The 11,589-nt window shown below is 35.7% G+C and overlaps 1 long non-coding RNA gene across 2 annotated transcripts; it reads left to right on the top strand.

Annotated features, from left to right (window-relative positions):
- The first annotated feature begins 5,595 nt into the window (after positions 1–5,595).
- Positions 5,596–10,690, top strand: LOC126886669 (uncharacterized). Of its 2 annotated transcripts, none has more exons than XR_007698747.1 (3): positions 5,596–5,918; positions 6,048–9,263; positions 10,539–10,690. It is a non-coding gene; the product is annotated as an uncharacterized LOC126886669 (long non-coding RNA). The 2 variants fall into 2 exon arrangements; XR_007698748.1 differs by having other exon boundaries at positions 6,048–9,341.
- The last annotated feature ends 899 nt before the right edge of the window (positions 10,691–11,589 follow it).

The raw sequence follows: 11,589 nt of genomic DNA, 5'->3' as shown, positions 1-11,589 counted from the left end.
AGGTCTTGGGTCAAAAATATCTATTTTGACAAGTTTTTTAGTACGAAAAAATGTAATAGAAATCGATAGAAATTTTAATCTCTATTTTGAAATTAACTATTAAATTCAACTATGCATTAAAAATCCATCACGTTTATATAAGTTTACAAAACTTAGTCAAAATCGATATTTTTAACTTAAAACCTTTTTACTTATCAGTACAAAATTGATATATGGGTTATATTAAATTATACATAAAAAAATACAATTCATATTAAATAGATCAACTTAAAAACACTATAGTTTTAATTATTACTTTGTTTCTCAGTGTAACTCAAATTTCCTACTGTTTTGAACGAATTCTTCATTACTTTTCTCAGTGTGGTGTGAAGTATTACCCCTAGCATTCTCTGACGGATATTTCTGTCCCCTGAATATCAAAGGAGCCGACAGGTACTTTCGCTTCTTGTTGGATGGAGTATTCTTTGGTAGTACTCTCCAAACGATTAGCAACCGTTGCCAACCATCAGACGCATGAGCAGTTACCAGTTAGCGCTGCGCAGTTACCAGTTAGAGATCGTAGACTACGAACACGCATGCGTCTGATAGTTGGAAACGGTTGCTGATCGTTCTACGAACAGACCTATATATTCAGTCGTGTGATGGATGACCGAAGTTAACTTTAACGTTTGAGTTAAAGTTAAGATAACTCTCAGGAATAACGATGCCCATAACTATTTAGGTAAAATTCGGTGTGATGTATCGGTCAGAGTTATGAGATAGTTATTTGATCAACGTTATTTTAGAAATAAGGTTTGAGGAAAAAAGGTTGAAGAAACAAAGAGAACCTTATGTAGAAATAGTACAAGTTGCAGTAAACGCGAGAGATAGTTCGGAACATAGTAGATGACCGTGAAAGTAAATCTCCATCGTCGGCCACCGTCGATGACCGAACAGTGCCGAACAGCAAACAGCTGTTCGGGTTCGGTGTTGTTTCAAACCTTTCAAACAGTAAATAGAAACAGGGTTGCCAGATTGGTGTATTTTCTCACAATTTTGGGGTAATTTGAAAGCGTGGAAATTTTTGTAAGCAGAAATTGTAGTGGGATTTTTTGGGGGCGGAAAATTATGGAGTATTTTAAGGGGTCATGGTAAATTAAATTTGCGAATATACATAGAACTGCGTATATTATACCGGTGATTATACTCCCATAAAATGAAGACCATAAGAACTATTAATTATTTCCAGGGCCCTCGTTGATAAGTTTATAATTTTGGTGTCCTGTTCTCTTCATTTGACTACTAATTTATTAAAATGCGGCAAAAATTTAAATGAGGGGTATTTGAGCTTCAATTTGAGGGAATTTCCGTTTCTAAGTAGGGGATTTATAAAATATCATCTGGCAACTCTGGATAGAAAGCTCAGTAGATACTTAAAATAAAATTTCAACTTGTATCTCTCGATTTGATTTTTGTATCATTTTTAAAATTGTATTACCCTTCTATTCTTATTTATTAAATTATTAGCTTCTAAATTCACTTGATTTCTGTCTAAAAACAAGCCAAAAGATGAACCTAACCTTACATATCCTTACATAACTACAAAGTTATCTCATAATTTGAAGTTTAACGTCGCGTTATAAAGTGACAGTTGATATACCAGATAACTCAAGAACTGTCAAGAAATAACGCAAGTAGTTAAGTTACGTATGATACATCACACCAATTCGAGGATTATAACATAACTACAGGATAACTTTACGTTAACGATAACTTCGGTCATCCATCACACCGCTGATTATATCTAAGTGTTTTTTATAATATTATAGCCTAGGCCCTAGGCTATAGCCCTAATAGCACACGACGTCCTATGGACGTCCAAAATAGGTCCATTTTTGGTCCTAACGTCCATGGACTAAAAACGGACGTCCTTCGGTGCACCAAATATGTACGTCCTTCGGACGTCCGGTGTTGGACGTCCTTCGGGTGGAATAAATATGAACGTCCTTTGGACGTCCGTACTGGACAAAATACGGAAGTTTTCTGATCGTCCATATTGGACATATTATGAATTACGGGATCAAATAGCAAAATAATTCAATAAAATATTAAGTTAATTATGTTAATAAAATGGTTTAAATCGAAAAGATTATCATATTTAATTCAAAATTGTATATATAGTTTAATATCCAAAACATGTTTTTGTTTTTTTGTAAAGTGTGAAAATCTTATTTGTAAATTATTTGTTACAATGTTTTATTATTCTAGTTACAAAGATAACATAAGTTTGCTAATTATGTAATTCTAATAAGCAAAAATTTAATTTTTATCAATGTATCAGTACTACAGATGAATCTTGAGAGCATCTTTTTGCAGTTGAAGATACGTGCCCAAAATAGGTCCAGTTTTAGTCATAATGTCTATGGACTATAAATGGATGTCCTTCGGACGTCCGACGTTGGACGTCCTTCGGTGGACTAAATATGTACGTCCTTCGGGTGGAATAAATATGAACGTCCTTTGGACGTCCGTACTGGACGAAATACGGACGTTTTCTGGACGTCTGAAAATCGCCCCCACTACCTGGTTTCTTTGTTCAAAAAACTGAAACGATAGGCAATAGATTTTCGATTCACCGATATCAGTTCGAAGTTCGAGAGCTGATCTCTCAGTCGTTGTCGTCGTTAGGGCTCCCGCCTAGTGTTTTCTTCATCAACCACTTATTTTCATAATTTAAGAAATTATATTATATTTATACGAATTGTATAATATTATAAATATACTACATATTATTATGTAAAGAAATGAAGACGCTGTTTCACAGCATAACACAGCGTCCGGCCGCCTCATCGGGCTATTTAGAGCATCAATGCATAGATCCATCCAATGGATTATAATGTGCCCCTATGACATAGGCGCATAACATTTTAATCAACTACGCTGAGGATTCCTGTTCCTGGAGTTTTTCTGAAGTGCCGAACCAGTCCATGTTCCTGATTCCTCGACCGGATGAGGTGTTTTAGAAGTAATCAACCCCATACAGCTCATGGAGTTTCCCGGGGTAGCCAGTAGCCAGTAACTTTCTGGTAACTGAACGCCGAAGAAGAAGCATTCAGACTCTGCTACCACCACACCGTCTGGATATAGCCTATGGTAAACATTTTAAACAGTGATATTTTTAATTTTTGTGTTGTGTTGTCGAAACCTTATTTCAATAAACAAAAAATTTCTTTACAATTTTATCATATATCATATACAGTCGACTCTCGTTAATTCGAAACTCGAGGGACTCTTAAAATATTACGAATTATTGAGTGTTTGAAATATCAAATGGTTCGAAATGTGTGAGAGAAAATAAATAAAAGTTCGAATTATTAAGTGTTGATCAATTATTATTTATTAACTGCTATTCTATAACGATGACAAAAGTTTAGTGGTACATTCGTGTACATACATGTATGTATTCATAATGTGAATTAATAAATCTTTTGAAAGAACTCTATTATACTGCTTTGCTTCAAAGCACATTGCTGCTGCTTAGACTGCTCAATAATTTTTTTTAAGAGAAAAAGTGCCTGAAATGCTTTTTTTATCACTTTCGTTCTGTAGACAAAAGGTTTGTAAGGTATCGATTGAGAATCTTGCTTCTTTAACTGAAACAAAGGCGCGTTGAAACAAGTTTGAAAACTGTACTTACTGTACAATCTTTCCGCCTCTTTCTCTCTGCAGCTTTGAATTGTCGAGTGTTGGACGCCGATGAGTTCGAATTAACGCGTCGTTTTGTCATATAGCAATGATTTTTTTCGTTCGAATTACCAAGTGTGTCAAAATGTATTGATTTAGTTCGAAATATAAAGAGATTTTGTAGGGAACTCGTAATAGCTTTGAATTATAGAGAGTTTCGAATTATCGCAGGTTTGAATTAACGCGAGTCGACTGTAGGTACATATTTGCATTTTACCACATTTCTCGATTATTGGATACTTTTTTATACCTCATGTATATTTTCTATCCAATTTTATATATTTTTTTGATAATTTACGATCTTCACGCAGTTTCGTTGAATTTTTAATAATTTAGTTCGATATTTAAATCTCACAATATGTTTTTCCTATTTTCTGACTAAAATCTTTTTACCTGAAAGCAATGTATATTGTCTTAGTGCAAACATTTCTCGGTATTTCTGATGGAACGACCTATCCCTAATAGCACACGACGTCCAATGGACGTCCAAAATAGGTCCATTTTTGGTCCTAACGTCCATGGACTATAAATGGACGTCCTTTGGACGTCCCATGTTGGACGTCCTTCGGAAGGAATAAATAGGGACGTCCTTTGGACGTCCGACGTTGGACGTCCTTCGGACGGAATAAAAATGGACGTCCTTTGGACGTCCGACGTTGGACGTCCTTCGGAAGGAATAAATATGGACGTCCTTTGGACGTCCGACGTTGGACGTCCTTCGGACGGAATAAAAATGGACGTCCTTTGGACGTCCGACGTTGGACGTCCTTCGGAAGGAATAAATATGGACGTCCGACGTTGGACGTCCTTCGGAAGGAATAAATATGGACGTCCTTTGGACGTCCGACGTTGGACATTCTTCGGACGGAATAAAAATGGACGTCCGACGTTGGACGTCCTTCGGATGGAACAAATATGGACGTATATATACTGGACGAAATACGGACAATTCCCTAATAGCACACGACGTCATTTGGACGTCCAAAATAGGTCCATTTTTGGTCCTAACGTCCATGGACTATAAATGGACGTCCCATGTTGGACGTCCTTCGGAAGGAATAAATATGGACGTCCTTCGGACGGAATAAATATGGACGTCCTTTGGACGTCCGACTTTGGACGTCCATACTGGACGAAATACGGACGTTTTATGAACGCTTATATTGGACACATTATACCAATTACGAGATCAAATAGCAAAATAATTCAATAAAATATTAACTTGCGTTAACTTTACGTTAATGAAATACAGTCAAACCTGTCACTAACGGCCACTAAAATGAAAGAACTATTGGCCGATATAGAAAAGTGGTCGTTATTGCCAGTTTTTGTAGCCTAGATATACAGTACATTCTGTGTTACTGGCCACCTGTACTAACGGCCAGTTTAAAAATTCCCCAAACCAATTATATCTAGACTACAAAAACTGGCAATACTGGTCACCTTTCTATATCGGCCAATAGCTTTTTCATTTTTAGCGGCCGTTACTGACAGGTTTTACTGTAATTAGTGTGGGGAATTTTTAAACTGGCCGTTAGTACAGGTGGCCGGTGTTGGCAGGGGGCCGGTAACACAAGTTTTACTGTAGTTTAAATCGATTAGATCGAAAGATTAAATCTTAATTCAAAATTGTATATTAAATTATTACAATTATAAAACTATATAGTTTAATATCCAAAACATGTTTTGATTTCATGTAATGTAATGAAAATCTTATTTGTAAATTATTGGTTACAATGTTTAACAACAGGAAATATTCAAGAATAAATAAAATAAAAGTTTCCCCTAACAACAAAACATTCCAGGAATTCTACTATCAAAGTTCTATTCCGTGAACATCTGATTAAATTATGGCTGGAAAGTTACCACAAGATATTCTATGAAAAGAGTACAATGTCCTCCTGGAGGGGTAAAATTTTCCATACTCTAAAGAGAGGCCATTTACTATTCAATTTGCGTTCATTTTCAAATTTGCCGCGCGAGTATCTATGTAGCGTCGCGTGGTCATTGGTCATCAAGTCATCTTATTTCATTTTCATCATAAGATAACCTAAAAATTTAGTAAAAATTTTGATTAGAAAAAAATGCATCGATAAGGGGGTGAAAAATGGAAATTAGTGGCTTTTTTTTGCTGTACTCAACTGTACTGTTTAGTATGCTAGTTTTGGCTATGGCTGGATCTCTTAAACAATTATGTAAGTATTATAAAATCCGTTTTCAATTTTCTTTATGAAACGAATCATTTATGCATGTATTACCTGTAAATATTTTTATTTTTAATTGTAAAGAATAGAAAAATTACCGTTCATTTTAATTTTTTTTAGAATCAGCTGAAAGTGGTCTGCAAAAAACCAGATATAACCAAAATAAAGATATAAAAAGTGTATTGGCTAATTGGAAGAAACAACATTGTCCATGCATAATAAGTTATTACTTTATAAACAAATATTAATACCTAGGAATGGAACCTGGATATAATCATCAAGAAGATAGCAGGAATCCCGACAAACAACTTAAATAAGTACAAGAATATTGAGGAAATCCTCCTCGATACTACTGGGCAAACTAGAAGATTGAAGAGGACAAAGCCTTTTGAACTAGTTTGAGTGATAGGTGATAGTGAAAAGCAGAGCATAGTGCGTGATGTGGCTGTGTATGTTAGAATAGTGCACGATCTTGTTAGATTAGATAAGAGACGCTATCGGGTAAGCTCTTCATTTTAAGAAACATTAGTAATTTAGGTTAAATTAAAATTGCTCATTGGTCAGTTATGACCAGATTGCTTTTTTTATGTTTGGCAAAAAGGGCGTAAGTCAGAATTGCACATTGCTAATGTTTTGATGATTTCTGGACCAGCAAAAAACTGTTGTAGACGTAAACTGTATGTACCAATAAAAAGAGCCGATTTTTCTGGTCCAGAAATCATCAAAACATTATCGATGTGCATTTCTGACTTAAGCCCTTTTTCCCAAACATCAGAGAATTGTAATGTACAAATTCTCCTATCTGATTTTTCATGAATTTTGTAGGAGACGAAAAACCATTTTTAGGATCATCTCCTGCTTTCACATGTAAATTTTGACATGTCTTGTAGTAAATAGATAGTTGAATTTACTACAAAACATGTCAAAAAATATATGAAAACAGGAGGTAACCATAAAAAAGTTTTTAGTCTCTCTTACAAAACTCATGAAAAAACAAATCGGAGGTATGTCACATCAGTGACTATATCCAGGGAATGTCTAAAAAATATACTTTGATGTCCCAAGAACCAAATATAACCTTTATATATATACAGGGTGTAACAAAAATACAGGTCATAAATTTAATCACATATCCTGGGACCAAAAATAGTTTGATTGGACCTAACTTACCTTAGTACAAATGTGCACAAAAGAAAAGTTACAGCCCTTTGAAGTTATATATTAATAGCACCAAGGGCCTTAGAGGCCCATGGCTTGAAAAGTTTGTTTTTTCTTCATTTTCACGTTTCTTTATGTACTGAGATCTTCTCTGGCTTGATATGTGATTTTTCTCCATTCCTTCCTCTTATTCATTTTTCTTTTCTGACCCTGTAACACCATTCTTTCCAAATCTTTTTCGACCTCTTGCTTCCATCTATTTTCCGGTCTTCCTCTTCTCTTTCTTGAAGCTATAGTGTAGTTTAGTACCCTTTTCGGAGTCCTCGTTTTTAGCATCCTTTCAATGTGACCTCGTGATCTAAGTCTCTGTGCCTTTATCACTCATTTGAAGTTACAAAATGAAAAGTGATTTTTTCCAATGTATCGAAAACAATGTGCTTTTGTGCACGTTTCAATTTAATTATTATTGTAGTACCTACCATTTAAACAACGTTTTAAAAACTTTTTTGCCTCTTATTGCTTTTTCGAAAAGTCAATTTTTATCGAAATATTGTGAATATTTGTCAAATCCACCACATATTTGTATATGGTTAAGTACGATTATGGAGACTTGGTAATAATATGCAAACTTATTTATGCTTTACATTTTTAGGTATATTTTGAACCATATTAAAAAAGAAGCCAGACTCGATAAAACGTGCCTTATCGAAAAAATACAAAGAGGCAAAAAAGTTTTGAAAACACTCTGTTTAACTAATGGTACCTCAGTAATAGTTTAATTGGAACATACAACATTTGGGGGGTTTAAAGGAACAAAACCCCCATAAAATTTTTACGTGGACATATTAAAAAAGAAGTCGCAACTCGATAAAAACTGCCTTATCTGAAAAATACTAAGAAACAAAAATATTGAATTTAACTAATGGTACCACAATAATAAAATTGAATTGGAACATACACAAAAGTTTGGGAGGATTTAAGGGATCAAAACCCCCATAAAATTTTTATGGGGTGCACAAATTTCACCATAATTTTTCTTTAAGATATTCCTGCCATAATAATGCCACATGTCACATGTCCATTTTCAATAAAAAATCGCTAATAGTTTTCGATATAATCGAAAAAATCCATTTTCATTTTGTAATTTCAAAGGGCTGTAACTTTTTATGTGCATATTTGTACAAGGTAAGTTAGGTTCATTTGAACTATTTTTGGTCCCAGAATAATGTGATTTAATTTATGACCTGTATTTTTGTTACACCCTGTATATACAGCCCATTACGCACCACCTTAAAAATTGGGCATTTTTGATGTCTCGAATTTCCTAAACCTGTTGTTGCATCTAAGTGATTTTTTTTATAATATTCTAGCCTAGGCCCTAGAATATGTTACCTCCTTATGCTTGTCATGCACAGGGAGCTATACTGTAATATATATTATATCACATTACTATAGAGAGCGATATGATATAATATACATATATTACAGCATGACAAGCTTAAGGAGGTAACCTATAGCCTAGGCTATAATATTATAAAAACATCACTTAGATGGGACAACAGGTTTAGGAAATACGAGACATCAAATATACCCCATATTTAAGGTGGTGCGTTAATTTCTTGGAGAAGTGTATTGTAATTTAATGTAAATACTGTAATATCCAATAATTGTAATTTGATATAAGATGAAATATAAGTTCCTTAAAAAATATATTTTTTATTTCCCACAATACATTCTCCACAGGTCTAAATATCGTCGCTAGACGTCCACCGAATGACCTTCCAGGACGTTAGATGGATGTTCAGCAGCAAGACATTGGACCAAACTGGGACATCCTATGAATGCCCAAATGACGTCCACCGAACGTCCCCTCCGACGTTAGGTGGACCTCCATTGGACGTTTAACAACTTGGCCTTTGGACCAAAATTGGACGTCCTGTTAAGGTCCAATTCACGTCCCCTAGGACGTCCGATTAAGGTCCAATTCACGTCCCCTAGGACGTCCGATTAAGGTCCAATTTACGTCCGATTAAGGTACAATTTACGTCCGCTTAAGGTCCCATTTACGTCCGATTAAAGTCCAATTTACGTCCGATTAAGGTCCAATTTACGTCCGATTAAGGTCCAATTTACGTCCGATTAAGGTCCAATTTACGTCCCCTAGGACGTCCGATTAAGGTCCAATTTATGTCCGATTAAGGTCCAATTTATGTCCGATTAAGGTCCAATTTACGTCCCCTAGGACGTCCGATTAAGGTCCAATTTGCGTCCGATTAAGTTCCAATATACGTCCCCTCGGACCTTAGATGGACGTCCAATGGACGTTCGGTAGCGCGACATTTGGACCAAAATAGGATGTATAAAGGACGTTCCTCGGACGAAAACGGACGTCCAAAGGACGTCCCTAAAGTCCGTGAAGGACGTCCAATGGACGTCCATTGGACGTCCTTGTGCTATTAGGGATCGTTCATACAATACAATACCCATCGGTATTAACTGTTATTTATGTAGGTATAGAAATTTGCGAGAGGGTCGCCTCTTAACTCGGAGGTATAATAAATTAGTACCATTGTTTAAACAATACTATTTTAAACAATGTAGGTACATTATGTCGACATGGTGTTGTTTTGACTACGTTTAATGCAATTATTTTTTTAGTTGGATTATTCAAATTTTTTATATATTTATTATCATTGAAATATGGACACATTGTCTTTCAAACAATTGAAATATATCAGATTTTTATAGCATTCAAATTACTCTATTGCACAGTTACTCGTACTCGGAATATTCGAAATTTTTACATAGTGTTCAGTAAATCACGTGATTTAAATCACTGTTCATTTGGTCATTAGATTAGATATATAAATACAGGGCGGTTACTTCAGATGATTTGTTACAGTAGCAATATCAATAGCTTTAGGTACTATTTGAAGCAATAAATGCAAAACGTTACATTGTTTAAATAAATGTGTACTTTATTGTATTATTTTATTTTTATTTATAACTTTATATAGATAGTAATAGGTAATAATTGTATATTATGTATTTCTTTAATGCTGCATTCATGTATAATTTTGAAAGTTTGTTTGTCCCGTTTGTTATTAATAAATAAATATCAATAAATGAATATATTATAATGTAATTTAATGTAATTTGTAATAAAAGTTCCTTTAACATTTTTATTTTTTATTTACCAAAATTAAAAATACTTCTTCATTGAAGTCCACCGAAGGTATTTTTTGGACGTCCGATGAACGTCCAAATAACGTCCTCTCAGGAGGTTGGACCAAACTGGGACGTCCTATGAAGGCCCAATTGACGTCCACCGAACGTCCCCTCGGACGTTTAAGGTCCAATTCACGTCCCCTAGGACGTCCGATTAAGGTCCAATTTACGTCTGATTAAGGTCCCATTTACGTCCGATTAAGGTCCAATTTACGTCCGATTAAGGTCCAATTTACGTCCGATTAAGGTCCAATATACGTCCCCTCGGACCTTAGATGGACGTCCAATGGACGTTCGGTAGCGCGACATTTGGACCAAAATAGGACGTATAAAGGACGTTATTCGGACGAAAACGGACGTCCAAGGGACGTCCTTAAAGTCCGTGAAGGACGTCCTATGGACGTCCATTAGACGTCCTTGTGCTATTAGGGAGGTGGCCTCCTTATGCTTGTCATGCACGGAGAGCTATACTGTAATATATATTATATCACATAGCTCTCTATAGTAATGAGTGAGCCTGCACACTCGGAATCATTAGTTCCGTGTCTGCAGGCTCACTCATTACTATAGAGAGCGACATGCTATCATCATCATCATCCAACCAATTTACGTCCACTGCTGGACATAGGTCTCCCACAATTGTTTCCACACTTTACGGTTTTGTGCTGATTTTTGCCAGTTTTTACTAATCCGCCTGATATCATCTGTCCATCGTGTAGGCGGCCTTCCTCTACTTCGTTTATCTTCTCTTGGTCTCCACTCCATCAGCCTCCGTGCCCATCTTGAATCTTTCAGCCTGGCGACGTGTCCTGCCCAGTTCCATTTGAGCCTGGTGATACGTTCTACAACATCTGCGATACCGGTTGTTTGTCTGAGATCTTCATTTCTTATTTTATCCCGTAGAGTTACGCCCAGCATGGATCTTTCCATGCGCCTTTGAGCAACCCGCATTTTCGACGCTGTTGCCTTGGTTAGAGTCAGTGTCTCTGCTCCATATGTCATTACCGGTAGCACACATTGGTCAAACACTTGTCTTTTTAAACCGATCGGTATACTGCTCCTAAATATGTCTCTCAGAGCTCCGTAGGCTGCCCAAGCAAGAGTTAATCTTCTTTTTATTTCGCATGTTTGGTTATCTCTGCCAATTCTAATTTCATGACCCAAGTAAATGTACTTTTCCACTAGTTCTACTTCTTGTTCGCGTATAATCAGCTGTCCGCTAGGAATCAGATTAGTCATAAATTTAGTTTTAGAAAAGTTCATTTTCAGGCCTATT

The sequence above is a fragment of the Diabrotica virgifera genome, chromosome 6 (genome assembly GCF_917563875.1).
Source record: "Diabrotica virgifera virgifera chromosome 6, PGI_DIABVI_V3a".
In the NCBI taxonomy this organism is placed as follows: domain Eukaryota; kingdom Metazoa; phylum Arthropoda; class Insecta; order Coleoptera; family Chrysomelidae; genus Diabrotica; species Diabrotica virgifera.
This window is presented reverse-complemented; position numbering and strand designations above follow the sequence as displayed.